Below are 9,268 nucleotides of genomic sequence, written 5' to 3'. Positions count from 1 at the left end.
TGAGGCTCTGCTCTGAAAGCTGTTCTGTGCAGGTAGGCAGTCACATTTACAAGCCCCACTGAAGTCATTAGGGGTTCATAGGGACCTGTCCATGTGGGTCGGCTTGCAGGATTGGCCTTAACATGTACTTATTTCTTTCCTTGGAATGTTGGAGGATATGAAGCTTCCAAATGGCCATATGCCTTCCTCCTCTTGAAATTGCTCCTCACCTAAGCTGGTCACGTAGGAGCTAGAGGTATGCAAGACATTTGAAAGACGGGGAATGGAACAGATTTACTGATGTTGGCTTCATTAACAAAGAACAAAAGCAAAGGTAATGGATCTTCCAAACATCTTATTGGCCAACATTAGCTCGTGAAATTGTATTTTCCAGATCATATTTGCCTTTCCTGCAGCTGATATAGCACCCTGAATTACCTTTACATTCTTTTTTAACTGAAGGGCTACCAAGAAATTTTAAAAAGGGAAATAAGATTTTGCATTGACTACAAATTCTTTGTCTATTGCTACAATCTTGTAGTGAACCAAATGCTTTCTGTACAGATTTGTGTACATGTCTAACCTGCACATTGTTTCATTACTCCACTCCCCACCTATGACTTTTAGCCATATTGCCTTTTTTCCTCCTCTGTTTGCATGTTTGTTAAATACTGTGGACATAGGCCATAGTTCTCTTAATTTTATTTAAGGTCACTGTTTTGTAGATGTGGGATATAAATATGGAACAAATTAACAAAGCACCTTGAACTTCTATTTTATTGTAATCATATGGTTTAAATAAAAACTTGTTTTTTGACCAGGATCCAGATCCTCACAGGTGTTTAGGCACCAGAGACTATATACCTGTGAAGATCTGGGCACAAGTGCCTTAAAACTAGACTCTGGAATAATATATGTACTCAGATTTTCATTAAAAGAAATCCCTGTCCCGATATATAATGTCGTCTTTTCAATGCCAGGCATAGCGTTATGCACCTTAGCCTTGACGTACACCACCTATCCCTTAAAGTTTTTGAGGTATGGGTTTATTCAGCTCTATAGACGCAAATCTGCCTTTACTGATTATTGCGATTTGTTTACACATGGTTTACTTTTCAAAATCGAAGGAATTTCCTAGATCAAGATAAGTTAAATCTCACTCTTTGATTCAAACACGGTGCCAAAATTGCAAAAAGAAAAGGAGTACTTGTGGCACCTTAGAGACTAACAAATTATTTGAGCATAAGCTTTCGTGAGCTACAGCTCACTTCATCGGATGCATTTGGTGGAAAATACAGAGGGGAGATTGATATACACACACAGAGAACATGAAACAATGGCTTTTATCATACACACTGTAAGGAGAGGTTTCAGAGTAGCAGCCGTGTTAGTCTGTATTCGCAAAAAGAAAAGGAGTACTTGTGGCACCTTAGAGACTAACAAATTTATTAGAGCATAAGCTTTCGTGAGCTACAGCTCACTTCATTGGATGCATTTGGTGGAAAAAGTTTTTTCCACCAAATGCATCCGATGAAGTGAGCTGTAGCTCACGAAAGCTTATGCATCCGATGAAGTGAGCTGTAGCTCACGAAAGCTTATGCTCTAATAAATTTGTTAGTCTCTAAGGTGCCACAAGTACTCCTTTTCTTTTTACTGTAAGGAGAGTGATCACTTAAGATAAGCCATCACCAGCAGCAGGGGGGGAAAGGAGGAAAACCTTTCATGGTGACAAGCAAGGTAGGCTATTTCGATGAAGTGAGCTGTAGCTCATGAAAGCTTATGCTCTAATAAATTTGTTAGTCTCTAAGGTGCCACAAGTACTCCTTTTCTTCATGGGGAAATAATTTTACTTTGTGTAATGACTCATCCATTCCCAGTCTCTATTCAAGCCTAAGTTAATTGTATCCAGTTTGCAAATTAATTCCAATTCAGCAGTCTCTCGTTGGAGTCTGGTTTTGAAGTTTTTTTGTTGAAGAAGAGCCACTCCTAGGTCTGTAATCGAGTGACCGGAGAGATTGAAGTGTTCTCCCACTGGTCTTTGAATGTTATAATTCTTGATGTCTGATTTGTGTCCATTTATTCTTTTATGTAGAGATTGTTCAGTTTGACCAATGTACATGGCAGAGGGGCATTGCTGGCACATGATGGCATATATCACATTGGTAGATGCGCAGGTGAACGAGCCTCTGATAGTGAGGCTGATGTGATTAGGCCCTATGATGGTATCCCCTGAATAGATATGTGGACAGAGTTGGCAACGGGCTTTGTTGCAAGGATAGGTTCCTGAGTTAGTGGTTCTGTTGTGTGGTTGCTGGTGAGTATTTGCGTCAGATTGGGGGGCTGTCTGTAAGCAAGGACTGGCCTATCTCTCAAGATCTGTGAGAGTGATGGGTCGTCCTTCAGGATAGGTTGTAGATCCCTGATGATGCATTGGAGAGGTTTTAGTTGGGGGCTGAAGGTGACGGCTAGTGGCGTTCTGTTATTTTCTTTGTTGGGCCTGTCCTGTAGTAGGTGACTTCTGGGTACTCTTCTGGCTCTGTCAATCTGTTTCTTCACTTCAGCAGGTGGGTATTGTAGTTGTAGGAATGCATGATAGAGATCTTGTAGGTGTTTGTCTCTGTCTGAGAGGTTGGAGCAAATGCGGTTGTTTCGTAGAGCTTGGCTGTAGACAATGGATCGTGTGGTATGATCTGGATGAAAGCTAGAGGCATGTAGGTAGGAATAGCAGTCAGTAGGTTTCCGATATAGAGTGGTGTTTATGTGACCATCGCTTATTAGCACCATAGTGTCCAGGAAGTGGATCTCTTGTGTGGACTGGTCCAGGCTGAGGTTGATGGTGGGATGGAAATTGTTGAAATCATGGTGGAATTCCTCAAGGGCTTCTTTTCCATGGTTCCAGATGATGATGATGTCATCAATGTAGCGCAAGTAGAGTAGGGGCATTAGGAGACGAGAGCTGAGGAAGCGTTGTTCTAAGTCAGCCATAAAAATGTTGGCATACTGTGGGGCCATGCGGGTACCCATCGCAGTGCCGCTGATTTGAAGGTATACATTGTCCCCAAATGTGAAATAGTTATGGGTGAGGACAAAGTCACAAAGTTCAGCCACCAGGTTAGCCGTGACATTATCGGGAATACTGTTCCTGACGGCTTGTAGTCCATCTTTGTGTGGAGTGTTGGTGTAGAGGCTTCTAAATCCATAGTGGCCAGGACGGTGTTTTCTGGAAGATCACCGATGGACTGTAGTTTTCTCAGGAAGACAGTGGTGTCTTGAAGATAGCTGGGAGTGCTGGTAGCGTAGGGCCTGAGGCGGGAGTCTACATAGCCAGACAATCCTGCTGCCAGGGTGCCAATGCCTGAGATGATGGGGCTTCCAGGGTTTCCAGGTTTATGGATCTTGGGTAGCAGATAGAATACCCCTGCTCGGGGTTCTAGGGGTGTTTCTGTGTGGATTTGTTCTTGTGCTTTTTCAGGGAGTTTCTTGAGCAGATGGCGTAGTTTCTTTTGGTAACCCTCAGTGGGATCAGAGGGTAATGGATTGTAGAAAGTGGTGTTGGAGAGCTGCCTAGCAGCCTCTTGTTCATATTCCGACCTATTCATGATGACGACAGCACCTCCTTTGTCAGCCTTTTTGATTATGATGTCAGAGTTGTTTCTGAGGCTGTGGATGGCATTGTGTTCTGCATGGCTGAGGTTATGGGGCAAATGATGCTGCTTTTCCACAATTTCAGCTCGTGCACGTCGGCGGAAGCACTCTATGTAGAAGTCCAGTCTGCTGTTTCGACCTTCAGGAGTCCACCCAGAATCCTTCTTTTTGTAGTGTTGGTAGGAAGGTCTCTGTGGGTTAATATGTTGGTCAGAGGTGTGTTGGAAATATTCCTTGAGTCAGAGACGTCGAAAATAGGATTCTAGGTCACCACAGAACTGTATCATGTTCGTGGGGGTGGAGGGGCAAAAGGAGAGGCCCCGAGATAGGACAGATTCTTCTGCTGGGCTAAGAGTATAGTTGGATAGATTTACAATATTGCTGGGTGGGTTACGGGAACCACTGTTGTGACCCCTTGTGGCATGTAATAGTTTAGATAGCTTAGTGTCCTTTTTCTTTTGTAGAGAAGCAAAGTGTGTGTTGTAAATGGCTTGTCTAGTTTTTGTAAAGTCCAGCCACGAGGAAGTTTGTGTGGAAGGTTGGTTCTTTATGAGAGTATCCAGTTTTGAGAGCTCATTCTTAATCTTTCCCTGTTTGCTGTAGAGGATGTTGATCAGGTGGTTCCGCAGTTTCTTTGAGAGTGTGTGGCACAAGCTGTCAGCATAGTCTGTGTGGTATGTAGATTGTAATGGATTTTTTACCTTCAGTCCTTTTGGTCTGATGTTCATCTGTTTGCATTTGGAGAGGAAGATGATGTCTGTCTGTATCTGTACGAGTTTTTTCAGGAAGTTGACAAATTTCCACTCTATACGGCTAAATTCAGTGCCTTGCATAATGACAGGTTTGTTCAGGTTTACTTAAGAATCTTCTCACTGAACAATAGCTCATTAAGGAGCACTGCATTTGCATTGTAAAACTCCCACTACAAAACACAGCTACAGAAGGCAGGGAGTTCTGGGTTGCACTGTGTTTCTTCCTAATGAAGAAACAAACTGAATTACTTTGATAGTGGCTTTCTGGGCAGGTACAACACATTACAGAGAGAAATCTAGTTTGAATCCTATTTAAGAATTTTTTTTTCCCACTTGTCATCTCAGTGAAATTTCTAGGCAGTTTTCGTTGTTAATTTCTTTGGGCAGCTCAGCCATACAGCTGCCTCACTGGGAGCCCAGATGGTATTATAAGTTGCAAAGTGAGATTCACAAATGAAAAAGAAAACTGACTTTTTGGAGAATGTGAGGGAATGTGCAATCTTAAGAGAATGTGCATCTATCCAAAAGTCAAGCTTTAGCAGATAGAAGTGAGGTAGTATTTTGCCAGATGCTGAGTATTATTTGTAAATGTCAACAGTACGGATAGCACATCTCTGCAAAGGGCCTTCCTTGTCTCCTAAGGTCCAGTGAAGATTTTATTTAACCCTTAGACTACCAGATGAATAACACCATTCAGCTAATACAGATGAGTATCTAGCACATATTTGTTAACTGGCCCCCCAAAGAATGCAACTGTCCTCCCAGCAACTTCACTTGGACAAACATCCAAACACATATGCAGCTCCTGAATACTGCTACATCCATTCTGACAAGCATCACCTTGAAAATGCAAGCTGTTCTCAAGTGTTAAAATGTATTTCCTCTCCTCACTGTGTTTTGTGCTTTAGCTGACCTGGTGATTCATTTCCTGGCACAATTTCTCAGTATAATGGGCGAGTGGCTATGTCTTCAGCTCACACCTCCCTGTTATTCTGGGTTATTAGAGTAGCAGTTATGGCTGTAGTAGCAAGTTACATCCTGGTTTCAGCAATGAATTTCTGTTGTTTAACAGTAACCCTGAGAAGTAACTTAACTTTTCAGGTTCAAAAAGTCAGTTATTTTTCTTGCCAGTCCTGTCTTGAGTGTGAGGATGTTAGTCACAATCCTGAGCACAGCCTTGGTATCATCATGCAGTTTAAACACACAAGGCAAAAGGAATCTCTAAGCAGCCTGTAATTTAGTACTACTTTTGAGAAGCACTAATCTGGGATATATAATAGGTTACTTTTGGAGCTATGAATAAGTGATTTGTATAGATTACAGTTTCCAAGTAACTACCACTCATGATGATACCTCTACATGGTTACCATGCCTCACCTAGTTCCAGAAATTCCACCTCTATAGGTAAGAACTTAGTTCAGCCTCCATGTCTATTCAGTCTCTGTCCTTCTACCATGACTCAGAGGGAGCATGGTCCAAGGGTTAGGGTGCTGGGCTGGGACTCAGGCACTTGGTCTCTCTGTGCCTCAGTTTCCCATCTATAAAATGGGGCTTATAGTACTTCCCTACCTCACAGGGGTGCCATGAGGATAAATATATTAAAGATTGTGAGGTGTAATGGGAGACAGATTAGTACAAGAAAGAAAGGATCTGCCACCTGCTGTGGTGTTTATTTATGTGGACAGATGTTTACTAGGAACTAGGCTGAAATCCAATAACTCAGTCAACCTACAGTCCCTACCCAATGCTGACTGAATTCAAACCAAAAATGATGAAAGGCTCCACATTCTATTTGCATTCTTCTGAGCAAAGTCCCTTCTCCTTGAGCATTATCAAAATTATATTGTTCAGAAGTATGTTAATAGAGTCTTTTTCAGTACATGCTAAAACCTGGTTAGTGTGGACCTTTCACCTTTCTTGCGTTTTCTTTCCTATTGATCTAAACATTTAAAAGTTAAACTTTGCTTCAGAATGATGAACAATGCCTTGGCTACCACCACACCCCCTGCATTCTATTTTTTATAGAAATCACCACCTCATTCCCAAGGACGGAGGAGGAGCCAATGAAGTTTTAACACTTTAGCAGTGGTGAAACCTCTTGAATGGATTGAGGGCTTCTAAGGGAATTGACGGGTTTCAGAGTAGCAGCCGTGTTACTCTGTATTCGCAAAAAGAAAAGGAGGACTTGTGGCACCTTAGAGACTAACAAATTTATTTGAGCACAAGCTTTCGTGAGCTACAGCTCACTTCATTGGAAAGAAAGCAGGAAACTAAGGATGCATTTACCCGGGAGCTGGAGGGGTAATTGCCAGCTCAGGCAGACATACCTGCATTAGTGCTGATAGAGTTAGCACCCTAAAATAGAAATGCAGCAGCATAAGCAGCTGGCTGGGCTACTTGCCCTGTTCAGACAGGAAGGTATTTGGAGCAGTTAGCTCCTCCCATCACCTGGGCTACTTTTTAATTTTTGGCATTATCAGAGCTAGCACGGTTATGTGTGCCTGAGCTGTAAATTACACATCCAGCTCCAGTGTAGACATCTCCAGTCCTCCCTCCGCAAGGTAATAAATACTAGAAATGCACAGCCTTAGAGCAACCTTACTAGGAATAAGAAAAGGAGTACTTGTGGCACCTTAGAGACTAACAAATTTATTAGAGCATAAGCTTTCGTGAGCTACAGCTCATGATGAAGTCCGATGAAGTGAGCTGTAGCTCACGAAAGCTTATGCTCTAATAAATTTATTAGTCTCTAAGGTGCCACAAGTACTCCTTTTCTTTTTGCGAATACAGACTAACACGGCTGCTACTCTGAAACCTGCAATAGTGTAAGAAGGTGCAAGAGGAAATCAACATACGAGAAACAAGTAGTGAGGAAACAAAGGAAGCTTGTGAACAAAGTAGCCAGAAGGAACCGGGGAAGAATGGAAGGAAACAAAATGCAGTGGAAAGGGAGAGAGAAAAAGGACACAAGAGGCCTGCCTCCCTGCTGCCTTGCACTTTGGGTCCTCATTTACATCTGTGCAAAGCAAGCATAGCATGGGTGTAAAATGCTACCACCTCAGAGCCACTTTTCCCATGTACTTGCACGGGTGCGAATGACAACTCATGGTGCTAGGCCAGTGGTTCTCAAACTTTTGTACTGGTGACCCCTTTTACACAACAAGCCTCTGAGTGCAACCCCCCTTATAAATTAAAAACTCTTTTAAAATATTTAACACTATTATAAATGCTGGAGGTGAAGCAGGTTTTGGGGTGGAGGCTGACAGGTCGTGACATCCCACATAATAACCTCGTGACCTCCTGAGGGGTCCCAACCCCCGGTCTGAGAACCCCTGTGCTAGACAGAGGGAAATCAGGTCCCAGAAATTAGATAAAGTTACAGAGTAGAAAAGAGCTGATGATGTGCTATATTGTCAGTCAGCTTTTTTGAGCATGCACTGTGTGTTGGGAGACTAACGAGCTAAACTGAGGCCTTGTCTACCTTAGGTGAAAGAGCATTGCCTACCACCCCTGAGTTTTGTAGTGCCTCTATTATCTTGCAAACTGCTATGCCAGGCTTTTGGCAAGCACTGTTTGCATCTTTTTGCTGAAATGCCTGGGAAGAGGTCTTTAACTCAGATCTCAATCTGCAACAGCTTGGCCACGCTAATGGGAAACTACAGGCATTGGAGGTCATCAGTAGGCCTAGTGCTCATAAATCCACCCTTTTGCAGCAAGCACTGTGTACAAAGGCCTCAGGTGAAGGTTTAGGTACTTGCCAAGGACCTTAAGCAGTTCATTTATACATCAGGGCACCACCAAAGTCCAATACAGATTTTTGGTGCAGAAATTTACAAATGTTGTCTGCCTTTATTTGGAAAAGTGAGGGAGCCTCTTGCCCAGGTCTTATTCATGTAATGCAGCTGGGGTGAAACTCTGCCCCCTCCTTGAAGCGAAGGGGACTTTTGCCCTTGGCTTAACCACAGCCAGAATTTCAGCCTGGCTGAGTAGACTGTGACCCTTTCTACTGAGTATTCCTTGGTAGCCAAGAAACCAGCCAAGGGCTTGAGAGGGCTATCTTACCCTATCAGAACGAAAAGGAGGACTTGGGGCACCTTTAGTCGCTCAGGTGCCCCAAGTCCTCCTTTTCGTTTCGCGAGTGCGGATTAACGCGGCCGCTACTCTGAAACGCCTCTTACCAGGACAGCTTATTAGTGCCATGTAGGGGATACAACAGGTTTCGCGATACGGTGAAGATCTCTTGAAGGGGGGAGGGATAGCTCAGTGGTTTGAGCATTGGCCTGCTAAACCCAGGGTTGCGAGTTCAATCCTTGAGGCGGCCATTAAGGAATCCGGGGCAAAAATTGGGGGATTGGTCCTGCTTTGAGCAGGGGGTTGGGCTAGATGACCTCCTGAGGTCCCTTCCAACGCTGGTATTCTATGATCCTATGAAAGCCTTTCTGGGCCAGCCAGCGCCCGAGGTTCGTCCGCAGGGTTCGCAGCTGGCGCCTGAGCAGCCGGGGTGAACCAAAGTGCTCCGTGAAGCAGGTTTCTCCCGCTAACGGCTTGAGCCTCTGCCCAGTGAGGTCAACGGCAAAGTTCTCATTGCCGATGAGGGTGGAGGCCCAGGGCCTCAGGGGCCCTGACCGTTCTTGGGTGTGATCGAAGTAACGTGGGTGCCTAAACTCCAGAGCTGGGTGCCTCAGTCCCACTTCTACGCAGCGCTGCAAGCCGCAAAACTCCTGCCTGGCTGCGGCCCGTAGGCACCGAAATCTCATCCAGGCCTCGGAGCAGCAGCCGGGTCAGTCTGTCTCCGCAAACAGAGCGGGAGGCCTTGTGGCACCGCAGCGAGCGGCGCGTTCACGGGAGCGCGAGCCTGCCCGAGCTACGGCGGCGGCGGCACTGGGTGGAAA

Source organism: Dermochelys coriacea, chromosome 3 (assembly GCF_009764565.3).
Source record: "Dermochelys coriacea isolate rDerCor1 chromosome 3, rDerCor1.pri.v4, whole genome shotgun sequence".
NCBI lineage: Eukaryota > Metazoa > Chordata > Testudines > Dermochelyidae > Dermochelys > Dermochelys coriacea.
The sequence above is the reverse complement of the archived record's forward strand: the minus strand, read 5'-3'. Positions refer to the sequence as shown.